Genomic DNA, 13721 nt, shown 5'->3' on the forward strand with positions numbered 1-13721 from the left:
GCTAGGTAATGCATGACACTATAAAGACAAGCTGGAAGTACTACCAACATATGACAATACTTTTAGTCCAAGTGTTGGGAAAGTGAGCCACTTATCTGTTGCATTTTGTAGCTATTACTATTGAGCTTACACCAAATTTTTCAAATAAAGAAATGCTTATTTAGTGGGGAAAATAATTGAACCTACATCCCATATAAGTTAACATACTACATAATAACAAAGATAACAATGAACTACTTGTCTTATGTTAATTTATATTGATTGTTCTATGGTTTGATCATGGTTTTTTTCTTCAACAATTTAATTACTTATTATGACACAAAAATGATTCAATTATATCTTTGACTATCTCATCAACATCAAAAGTTTGATCCAAACACAAAAGTAAACATTCACTATCATATCTAAATTGCTAAAATATTTTCATTATACAATGGACTAAAGGCCATATAAATTTTTTGGTTTACCTAATGACGTAAATATTCTCATTGCACAATGAAAGTTTTTGTTGAGTTAGGGGACTAGAAGGAAAATTAAAAGTCATTGAATTTTGATTGATTATGTTATAACTTATGCCACCACTGAGTTTGTTCCATTCATTCATTCATTTAGGATTCAAGAGTGAATATTGTTGGTGTAAATATGTATTTACTATTTACACTTTACTTAAGTTTACTTAGGCTAATGCATTATTTTATTATACTACATTATTTTATTATTTATTTAGTGAGACATTTAGGAGTTTGCATACTTTTATGAGTTGTTATGTTGACAACACAGAAGTAAGCAACTCTAATTTAGCACATGGTGTCTACAACACTGGAGTTTGCATCATTAACTAAGTTGTCATGTAGAGAACATAGTTATTCACATTCCTAATTTAGCACATGGTGTCTACAACATAAATTTGAGTGCTACACCTTTGTAGGCTTATCCTCTCATCATTGCACTTACTCCTGTACTTAATAGAGGATAACCCATATCTGGTGGACATGTGTTTGGTTGTATGACTTATCATGTTACTTATTCCTATGCATTCTAGAAGCATTCTAGAGGCCTTTATATACAGACACTCCTAGTGTACTTTCACATTGAATTGAATAGATATTGTTATTCTGATCATACTCTTGGTCTACTATTGTGCTTGTGTTTGAGTTCCTTGATCTTGGGTGAATTTTTCCCTAAGGCAAATTCTTACATGTTATCAGAGCTTGGAGAATTTCTCTTCACATAGTCATTCAAGACCATTGTTACTTTAGCACCTTGACCTAGATCTAGAGTATCGTTGTCATTGGGAGTGTCTAGAGCCAAAAAGGACCTCGCCATTGTGTCTAGAATGTCAACTCAATGAAAATCAGCTATACATTCACCTACCCTAGGCCAAAAGTTAATTTTGAGGCAATTTTTTTTGCAAATCGAAACCTGAAGGCCTAATTTGCAAACCCAGTATGATCATTTGCAAATTTTCCTAATTGTTTTTCAAATCTGTTAATTTTCTCCTTCTCTGCAATATTTTTGAATTCTACATTTGTCGAAAAAAATTCGGCCCTACAAGCCTCTATAGGGAATTTTTTTTTGCAAGAATTGAGCAGTGACACCCTAGCCCCTGTAGAGAATATTCTTTTTCGCAACATTTATCACATATTTTCTAGCAGTCTAAAATTATACATTGGCTAAATCTTACATTTATTTCCAGTGGCATTCATACTTCCCACACCAGATTCTAACTACACTAAGCAGCTGCACAATCCCTCATCAACAATTACTGCTTTGTTTAGAAACTCTGTGGCATAGTGTTTAACAACACTACCCACTACCTTTGCGGGGTGCATGTGGGATTATTCCCATTGCTCCCCTATTGGCATTTGATTTTTTGAAACCTACAGTCAAACCTCTGCCCACCAGAAAAACACAGCACCGACTACTGGTGCCATGCAGCAAGCTCCATGCACGAAAGAATTTGCCATTGACACATCAACTCCTCTACCATCATGGACCAACACCACCTCAACAACTCTGACACAACCACCTCATCTACCACATCAGACTGAGCATGTAAGCACCATACAACTAACACATATGCTTGATCATAGATCCATACACTGATATGTGTCAGTAATCTATGGTCAAGTCAGTGTACCACATCATCTAGGGTGGCTTTTTTTTTGTTGACATCAGCTAGACATAGTGTTAAATTTGATGATCATCTGGCTGTCATTCCCAGGCATTTTTCAATTGCTGCAATGGTCATTTGTTCATCAAAATTAAGCTCACAGCTTTTTGCCTAGACCCCTCACTAGATGTAGTTTTGATTTGACAATTTGACTTTGGGAGGCCATAACTCAGTCATCTGGACTCCAAATCAGGTGTCATTTTTTTTTTTTCAGGTAGAATTTTTTGAACTTTTTAGTGGTGGTATTCTTTCTAGTTTTGGTGCAAGGATTTCTTAGAAATTGCATTTTTTGGTGACTGTACATGTCCAATCCTACATTTTGCAACTTGAAACACTTCATACGGGCTCATCTGGACACATTTTTAGGTTCCATTTTTTTTTTAAAATGTATTATTTTTCATTTAATTTCCAGATCTGCATTCAAATTCTAGTGTTGTGTGGACAAAAATCTCACTTTTAGACTTAGGGATTTTTTGCATTGTATTGCTTTGATTATGTTTCAAAAATTTTGTACATGTGAGCTACAATGCTTAGTGATAGATTTGGGCCTCAAAAGGAAATTGTAAACAATAAAATCAAAATTCCACTTTGTACATTTTGACAAGTGGCCTATTGTACATGCATTACATATAAAGTGCCAACAACATCTTTTTTGGGGAATCTTTTGATTGAGTGAAAAGGGAGGGTGTGTATTGTGTTTTGTGTCTCTCTTGTGTGTTCTTTTCATTTTTTTCATCATGGCTTCATCTAAATGTCCACTTCTAAATTCAACCACAATTATTCTACATGGAAAGATATTGCATGGAGTAGATTAATGGAAAAAGGTATAAGTCTTTATGCTAATGGTACAATTCCCAAACCCACTGATGCTACAACACTCATTGATTAGAAAAAACAAGACCAACAAGCTTTAGAAATTATTAGGAATTGTATACATAGAGATCTCTTCTTCCACATTTCCAGTTTCAAGGAATCCAAACCTGTATGGGACAAACTTGAAGCATTATATGGTATGGTGGATGAGGAAAAGGGTTTTCAGATTGAGGACGATCTACTTCTATTGGATCCAAAGAACTTTGACACAATTCAAGATTACATTAACAAAGCCAATGAGTATAGGGCACTACTTAAACATTATGGAAATCTCATGAATGATGAAAAGTTGATTCATCATATCCTAAAGAGAATAGCTTCAGAGTATGCTTCCTTTGTTTCAAGTTATAATACTCACAGATTAACCATGGGATGTGCTTTCCAAAAGCCTACATTTGATGCATTTGTAAAAATGTTGATTCTTGAACAATCTCACTTGATAGATTTGGGACTTCTCATGACATCAAAGACCAAAGCATTAGTGGCTAGTGATGAGAAACAATCAAGTCAAGGAGGAAAAAGTTCTAACAATAGCAAGAAGAAGCAGTGGAGGCAGAAATCACAATTTGAGACACAACAATCCTCCTCATAGCAAGGCAATTCTTCTTCCAACAAGAAGGGAAATAATGAAAAGGACAAAAAAAATTGTGCATATTGCAAGAAGCCAAATCATGATGAGCATCATTGCAATATTAAGAGAATCGATGAGTTGGAAAACCTACTCAGGAAGAGCAAAATTCAAGTGCTAGATACTTCCAAGGATTCAACTCCACTCAATTCAAAGGGAAAAGGGCAAGTACTTATGGAAGATACAAGTTCTTCATCGGAATGGATTCTTGACTTAGGTGCCTCCTATCATATGGGTTCTTCAAAGGGAGACTTTTCTTCATTGAACCAGTCATAGGTACCACATATCTTTGTGGGAGATGATACTAAAATGGAAGTTGAAGGGACAGGAGATGTGGAATTGAAAAATTGGGAATTCAAATACGTTCTCTATATTCCTAACCTAAGCTCTAATCTTCTCTCAATTTACCAAATCACTCAGCTTGGAGATGGCAACAAAGTTGAGTTCCTTCCAAATTTAGTAATGGTGCAAAGTCTAAAAGATGATTCATTGGTTGCAGTGGGGAAAGCCAATCATGACAAGAGGCTTTATTCCTTCTCCCACTTTGTGCCTAAGTCTCCTTATCAAGCCTTGTTGACTCAATCACATCCACAAATAAAATTATGGCATGAGTAGTTTGGTCATCTTGCCTTCTGTTATCTTTAGCAACTTTGCTCCAAACACATGGTCAAAGGTCTACTAACACTCAACTTTTCTAAAGGAGAATGTTCATCATGTTCAGTGGATACACATCTCAAGGAGAAGTTTGATAAAGGGAAATCTTCAAGAGCACCAGTTGTTCTTCAGTTGGTTCACATGGTTTTAGCAGGTCCTTTTGTAGTGACATCAGTCAACTAGGGTTGCTACATCCTTACTTTCATTGATGACTTTTCACACTACACATGGGTCTACTTTCTTCATCACAAGAATGAAGTGGTTGATAAGCTTCTAACCTTCAAGACTCATGTTGAATAGAAATCCAAGAAAGCCATCAAGGTTCTATGAATGGACAATGAAAGAAAATATGTGGACAAAAGACTTAAAGACTTTTGCAAGCTTGAGGGAATTGATCTTCAAAACCCACCAACATTCAATCCGCACAAGAGAGATGTTGCACCATTGAGGACACAAACTCTTAAGTCCATGGAAACTTGCATGATACAATCCAAGTCTCTTGATCCTACACTTGAAGTCAAAGTTATTAACAGTGCCACTCACATACTTAATAGGTCTCCTCATAGTGCCTTAGATGGTAAGACTCCTTTTGAGGCATGGTGCGGCAGAAAACTAGGTGTGAATCACTTCAAAGTCTTTGGTTGTCCAGTATGGGCCAACATAACGGATGCAAGGCACCACCATCTAGGCCTTATATTTTCATTGGATATGAAGACAACGTTAAGGCATACAGACTTATGGATCCTGAGAATTATAATATTTTTGTAGAGAAGGATGTTCACTTTGAGGAAAGTTCACCCAGTTTATCCTCTAATCCTCTTCGCACTTCCTACACTATGGAAACTGATAGTGACACCAACAATAGTGCTTCAATAGATTTAGATACATGGGGTTCTATCGACAGTTGCAGTGAGAGATCACAACATCAATATAGTCCACATGCATATATTACCATAGTGATAGGTCCAACACAGTAGGGTACACCTTGTCTTCTAGCTTCAACAATAGGGGATGACTACATAGCAGACATTTCAGGTTTGTTTGTGGAGTCATACATAGCAGAATTGGGAGACATCATTGATGATTTACATCATCTCTTTGATGAAGATGATCCTTCTATAGTTGTTGTGAGGGCTCACTCTTACTGTCATGTCCATTCTCTACATGATCAATCTTCACACGTTGACATGATTATGGATCCTTATGTACAATAGTTATAGGAGGTTTCTTCATCATTTGAGGAGATAGATGGTTCATTCAAATAGGTTCTACAGACAATGTTGCGAGATCTACATTCATTCTTTTCAGCACTATTGGATGGGACAACCATCAACATCAACACAAGGACACTTGAGCAAGTTTTGGGGCCACCATACATCTTTGGGATTGTACCTTTGCCATTGTTTCTTCCCAAGGGGAGGAACATGATTCAACATTCATGGACTAGCTTCTTCATTGGAGTAGCTACCACTAGTCAACATTCTTCCTTTGGGGGGGGGGACTACCTTGGCTCTCTTCCCCTTCTTTCTTATGGGGGGGGAGGGGGGGCTTTTTCTTCTTAGGGGTTTTTTTCCTTATCATTCTTCACTATTGTATATACTTGATGTATGTCATAATGGGGGGGTCTTGATTACTCCATCCATCCATGCATCTTGTCTTTTCATATCTCTTTTTGGGGGAGGTTTTTTCACATGAGGTTTTCCCTCTTTCTTCTCTTTATGAGAGATTGCATTTCATTATGTACATTGGTACCTAACATGGCCTAGTAGTTGAGACCCATCATGCATTTCATCCTAGTTTTTGTAAGCTTAAGGGAATTCCCCTAAGTTGCACTTAAGGGGGGGTGTTGGTGTAAATATGTATTTACTATTTACACTTTACTTAAGTTTACTTAGGTTAATGCATTATTTTATTATATTGCATTATTTTATTATTTATTTAGTTAGACACTTAGGAGTTTGCATACTTTTATGAATTGTCATGTTGACAACACAGAAGTAAGCAACTCTAATTCAACACATGGTGTCTACAACACTAGATTTTGCATCATCAACTAAGTTTTCATGTAGACAACATAATTATTCACACTCCTAATTTAGTGCATGGTGTCTACAACATAAATTTGCATGCTACACCTTTGTAGGCTTATCCTCTCATCATTGCACTTACTCTTGTGCTTAATGGAGGATAACCCATATCTGGTGGACATGTGCCTAGTTGTATGACTTGTCATGTTGCTAATTTCTATGCATTCTAGAAGCATTCCGAGGCCTTTATATATAGGCACTCCTAGTGTACTTTCATATTGAATTGAATACATATTGTTATTCTGATCATACTCTTGGTCTACTGTTGTGCTTGTGTTTGAGTTCCTTGATCTTGGGTGAATTTTGCCCTAAGGAAAATTCTTACAAATATATATTTATGTCTTCTACTATGCCCTTGTGATCTATGTCTTCACAGTGAGCTTTTCCAAAGGATAAGAAAGGGAAAAGGAAAATGAAGGGTCTTGTTCAGTCTCTGTATTAGATGTGGCTTACATAAAACCACATTAGTGGACAATAGTAGTTATAGGATGCTCTGTCAGTCAATAGTAGTGGTGGTAGTAGTAGTACTTAGTATTAACTCTACCATAGCGAACTATGTAGAGGCAAACTATGATTCCACATTTTGCATGCCTGTCTACCAAGCTAACAGAGAAAAAATAAAATCCAACAATAGTTCTCTATAATTTATGCTTTAAGAGATGTCTATAACCCATTCCAAATGTTCCATTTTGACATAGATGAGAGGATGTTGGAAAAACACATGTTTTTAACACACTTTCTTTGATATACATGTGCACACTCGTATGTGCATACATGTGTGCAAATATTTTCAGCAAGTCAATTTGCATATCCTACAACATTGACTTGCCTCAAGACAACATTTCATTGAGGCATTCAATATAAGAATTAAAATGTGTTTCCTACGGTTCTACATTTTGCATGCATGTCTACTAGGGAAATTGCAACTTCAACATATATATATATATATATATATATATATATATATATAGACACACACACACACACACACACACACACACACACACACACATCTACATACATATATATACATACCTATGTATACATACATATGTATATGTATGTATGTATACATATGCATACGTACGTATGTATACATATAACTATGTATACACATATATATGTATATATATATATATATATATATATACATATATATATACATATACATATATATATACATATATATATATACATATATATATACATATACATATATATATACATATACATATATATATACATATATATATATATATGTATATGTATATATATATGTATATGTATATATATATGTATATGTATATATATGTATATGTATATATATATATGTATATATATATATTCTCTCTCAATATATCTATTTTGTGCATATCTAATAACCATGGCATTCGATGCCCACATTTTGTTCACACATTATGTCCAACGGTTCACATTACTTATCTATACTTCCATTTTGGAAGCATGTCTCTCAAGGAAAATGCATTGACATCATCTACACCATCTAACAAAATCCCTTATGCATTGTTGGATGGTCATACCTTATCCTAAAGCTCTCATTTAGCATATATGACATGATCAATCAAGAGGAAATAATTGAGAGCTTGTATTATCACAATTTTCAAATGATCATATGAAATGAAATGGGCACGTGAGTAGAAAAAAATTAGATAGACATTGTGTATAGATGGAGGAACAAAATGGATGATTTTGGAGTACTCAGTACAAACACATAGCATTTAGTATGTACATAGCATCATTCGAGATCAAATGGGTGTGTGGAATTATACACACACTAAAAAATAAAGGAGGGGATTTTACCTTCCTTCCCAAGGCTCCCACATGTTGACATCCACTATAGCATTGGCCCTTCCTTTGAAATTGTTGTCTAAATTTTTTTGATGATATAATTTGTCATGAGCTCTTCATCAGTAGGATGTAACCTGAAACTAGGAGGTGGTTGTGATTGTAAATAAAGTTAAAAGCCTCAATTATTGAATTCTCTTCCTAATCTTCTCTCAAAAACACAATAAAACAAATGGATCATTTCAACTATCCTCCACTATATAAGCTAAGGCAAACCTACTCACTTTTCTAGATGCCCACTTAGCCATTTGCAAAATCTGATATGTGGGTTGTGGCGAGATCTTGTGTTGACTTCTTATATGGGTTTTAGGAGAGGTGGGAAAATTAGATAGGCTAGGATGTGTGCAAAGACATGAATATTTTATGATACTATTATATTATTATTTTTTATCATTGTCTTGCTTTTGTTTAAGGATACAACAAGTTCTGAAGGGCCACTGACCCTTGTTACAAACAGGTGGGGGGCATTTGATAGAGAAATTTTTTAAATTTATTCTTGCTTTTAATTTTTAATATTTATGGTACAAACCAATAATTTTTTAATATTTTGAGCATACAAATATTTCAGGATTTCATTATCATTATTAATTTTCTTCCAAGTAAGATATTTTTATCTATTAAAAAGAGGATTAATTTTCTTCCAAGTAAGATATTTTTATCTATTAAAAAGAGAATACATATATATGATAAATCTATGTTAAAATTGATATGCTATTAGATTTTCAATAAAATCTCTAATTACATTGAAATATGTAATTAACATTCATGCTCTCTGACATCTGTTATATTTGAAATATGTCGGTGCAAGTGCTAGTTTTATCCAACCTCGGTAAAATTGATTTGTGCCATAGAAGAGTCAACCAACCCATTCATAATAGATAATTAAGTAGATTCAAATGCCCAATTAGGAGTTAGGACAGAGATTAAAAAGCTAACATATCTTGGCATGCTAGATTTTTAGCACATATTTAGTATATTGGTTAGGAATATTCTAACTTTTTCTTAGCAACCTATCAATTTCTATCCTTCAAATTAAACCAGTCTTTTTGAATAGACTAAACTAGACAAATTATATTTCATTTTAGGAGATATGTGTTTGTAATTTGTGACCTTGGATCATTGATTTTATTGCTAATGCATGTTTGGGTAAATGAGAAAGCCATTATCTATTCAATTTATTACTAATGCACTAATAATATATTATGCAATTAATTAAATATAACAAGATAATGGTAATAATGGTTGAGACATAGTGATTGATTCATAATTGGATTCATTTACTTCTTAAATAAATGAATAATTGTTAACATTTATGATATATCTTAATGGGGGCAAAGAGTACATATTTGGAGTATGTGTTAACAAAATTGATAGTTACATAATAGTGCATTGAGAACAATGCATTTTCATAGTGTATTGTTAATTTGTTACATTATTTGACTTGCCTATATTTTTCAATTTGCATTTGTGAGCCATATTTTTATTCATATTTTCAAAGTTTGGTGCAATAAATGCATCATGTGTAGATATCATTAGTTTTTCTTTTAATTAAAGCTATTAATTGTGTGTACTATATTATTATGTTGAATACTAATTTCTTCATGCAACCAAGATCTTTTGTCATATTCCTTGCTAGTGAAGTGAATTTGGTGGATGGAGTTCAAGATGAGTGTCAAGGTTATCATGTTCATGCTTTACTTGCAGAGAACTTTATGAATAGCTTGTGTAGTGTAGAATATAAGGGTGAAAGCTTGAATTTGAAATATGCATACAAGGTAAACTTCAAAGAGACAAAAATTTGATTAATGTTCGATTTACTTTAAGAATCATGTGGGATTAAGTAAGAGTATTGTGTTTCCTTTATTTATTTATCCTGTGAAAGCATGCAGAAGATATTAATTTATAAGTATGCTATAGGATAAAGAAATGACTCTCATACCATTTATGAATTCACCTTACGGGAGGATCCAAAACATTTAAAAACTTCTCATACATGCATTATGTTAAAGCTTTTGGACTAACATTATGGATTCTTTGTCAAAGTATGTGCTTGAAGAGATACTAAAAGCTAGATTTACTAACTAAATGACTATTCAAGCTTAGGGGTGGCCAATGGCTCTAAAGAGGTGGGATTTTATTTTACTTGTTGAAATTGGTTTTGAGAAGACATTGGCATATCTTTTTCCTAGCATTGTTCATGTTAATGCACAACAAACCTTAGGTTAGTGATTATGTCTTCTATATTCAGTAATTCAAGAATACATTAATATGATTTTATGGCTTATTTAATTTTATCTTCTTTGACTTTTTGAACCCTCTTCTTTATTACAATGAAGTTTCTATGGTGTCAAAATATATTGGTTGAGGAATTTTCTCCAAAGATGGTGAATATTAGATATATGCCAGGCCCAAGAGAAGGTCCTATTGTTTTAGTCCTATCTCCTAAGGAGCTTTCTATTCAAATCCAAAATGAAGTAACCAACTCTAAAACATTTAAAAAAATAAAAGAACACATATGTGTATGGAGGGGCTTGAAAAGGCCCACAAATTCAATATCTTCAAATAAATTGGTTGGTTTGTATGAACATGAACTTTATGGAGATTATTTCAAAATTTTGTCTAGTGTATTTCTTTATAATTTTTCAACTCATTTAGCATCTTCCTAATTTTGATTCCTTTATGTTCAAGGGTTGAGATAGGAATTGCAACAATGGGTTGATTGATTGATATGCTAGACATCATCTTTGAGCCACATATTAGAAAAATGGTATCACAAGTATGTATTCATTTTTATTCAAGCATGTTTTTATCTCAAGTACATACCTTTGCAACCAAGAGTAGTCATTTCTATTTTAGTAAGTATACTTCCTAAACTTTTTACAAGAATATTTTACCTTTAACAATGAAAAATAAATCTTTTTCATAAGTACTACACTAATATTTTATTTTATACTTTTGGCCTTTAATTACCTATGTAAGAAAACATGCTTTTTTTCATTTTGTATAAATGTTTTGATAAAATTAAAGAAGGGGATAAAGTGTGGTGGCCTTTGCTAGTTGGTAGCTCATAGGCCTTGTGCCTCGCTGTACTGCCTCACAGATTTGAATCCTCCATCAAAAAGAAAAGATAAAAGTTTTGCATTCATATGATGGTTGTGTTTTTAGTATTGAGATTATTCACTCCTTATCTATTTTACATGGAGAAAACTTGAATAGAACTAGAGATGTCAATGTAGACATTATAACTATAAAAAGTAATATATCACTTTCTTATGAAGATAAAACAGATGGATCTATTCATCTCAAAGAGAAGAGGAAACCTTCACACAGTGGCCACTGTAGTATTTGGAGAAAATGACATAGTTGATCAATGTAATATTAGTTAGAAAATATGGCTCATTATTTTATATTTTAGTATTTTGAATGTGTTGTTTAAATATTTTAATTATCAAGGTATATTTGAAATCGTTGGAAAGTCTTAGACAATTTTGACATGTTTTATCATATTTATGTGTATACTCTAGATAATTTTGACATATTATTACTTATATATATTTAGATTAATTTTTTTATCCCAAGTTACCTTTTTTTTAATTCATGATATCAAATCAATCCTTTAATTTTAGTGTTGTTCATGTGTAATATTTTTATTCTTCATGATTTTGAACCAACCTTTTAATTTTAGTATTGTTTATGTGTCATATTATCATTTGCTTAATATTTTCAACTCTAATATCATATATATTTTTTAATTTTAAAATTTATGATATTGAATAAATTATTCATTTCATAACTAGATCTAGTACTAGTTAATGGAAATGAACAAATAAATGACAAAATCAACTATCAAATAGATGACTAGTCAACTACCAAATCAACAACTAAATATGCTACCAGATCAAATACCAAATCAACTACCAATTTGATTACCAAATATACTACCACATCAACTAACAAATATACTACCAAATCAACTACCAAATATACTATCAAATTAACTACCAAACTAACTACCAAATATACTTCAAAATAAACTACTATTTAATAACAATAAAAAATCTAATCAACGACCAAATTAATGATTAAAATAATTTAATTATAAATTTGGTTACCTTATTAATGATTGGAAATAAACTACCAATGATCACGTGATCAAAATTGATCATATATATGCAATTTCTAGTAGTTTATTTAGTCATATATTGTTATTTTTGTACTAGTAAGAGCTTCAATCTGTGAATTAGCAATGCTCAGATATGTCCCAAACTCTTGTTTCTGTGTTGAAAGAGTTGATTAAATTGCAATCTAAAAATATTGCCAACAGGAATACTTTAATCAATCTTCAAGAAAGATTAGATATGATATTTGAGGCACAAGCTGAGGGTGGGGATGTGCAAAAGGTTTTGCAAGATGTTCAGTGTGCTGTAGTAGAAGAAGTTGAATCACTTTCTACTTCCCATGCTTGTGATAGGAAGCTCCCCAAATAGCCTGGACCTTCCCATGATATTTGTAATCAAGAAAATACTTTTTTAAGCCACCAAAAGTTTGATAGCAAAGGGAGATATTTCTGGTGCAAAGCATCAAGTACAAAGGCACTCAAACAGGTTAGAGGCCATGGAATGGGTTATTACATCCATATTTGAGTTTATATGATCATATAAATATATTTTAAGTTCATTTGAATCAATATGCAAGTCTATGGAAGCCATTTGTAATAAGTTGTCTAATTTTTTCTAGTTACATCCTCATAATGTAAATAGACTACTATGGTAATTGGTTTATTTGTGTCCATTTCAATTTTTCTAGGATGTTATTACATGATAAGATTTCAAAAGTACAAAGAGCTATCAAGTTGTCATATTGTTAAAAATAAAATGTATTCAAAGTTGTTAAAAAGAGAAGGTACTCAGTTTTGGAGTTAGTTGAACAATTTATAACTATAAAAGACAATATATAAGTCATACCAAGGTCAATCTTGATGAAGGGGAGACAAGTTGGAGGAAGGAATTTATGTTACATCTTTGATATCTTTAATTTTCTCACATTCTGTGGTTTTATTGACAATCACTATTATAAAGTAATTGGAAAATATTTGCTTGATTTAATAGTAATCAAGAGATCAATCTATTAAATAGACAAAATGATGTTTCCTTAAGAAATAATCGTAAAGAATAGAAACATTCTATTCTAGAAACAAAAAATGAAATATTAGAAACATTCTAATATTTACAAGAGATTACAATAGATAACCATTAGATACTAAATATAGATACTAGAAACTATATATTATTATCATACCCTCCCTTAATGGTTAATCTATCTATAGCATGAAGCTATCAAAAGGCATAAAAGACATATTTTGTCTACTCCATGTGCTTCACATTGTTCATTGTGGGCTACGAACCATATTGCTTAGATTAGGACCTACTTGAGTAGGTTG

The 13721-nt window shown here is 32.5% G+C and overlaps 1 pseudogene; it reads left to right on the top strand.

Annotated features, from left to right (window-relative positions):
- Positions 1-12934, top strand: part of LOC149540544 (filament-like plant protein 4) — a 58503-nt pseudogene extending 45569 nt beyond the window's left edge.
- The last annotated feature ends 787 nt before the right edge of the window (positions 12935-13721 follow it).

The sequence above is a fragment of the Cupressus sempervirens genome, chromosome 9 (assembly GCF_028749045.1).
Source record: "Cupressus sempervirens isolate cs-2001-9-10 chromosome 9, ASM2874904v1, whole genome shotgun sequence".
NCBI lineage: Eukaryota > Viridiplantae > Streptophyta > Pinopsida > Cupressales > Cupressaceae > Cupressus > Cupressus sempervirens.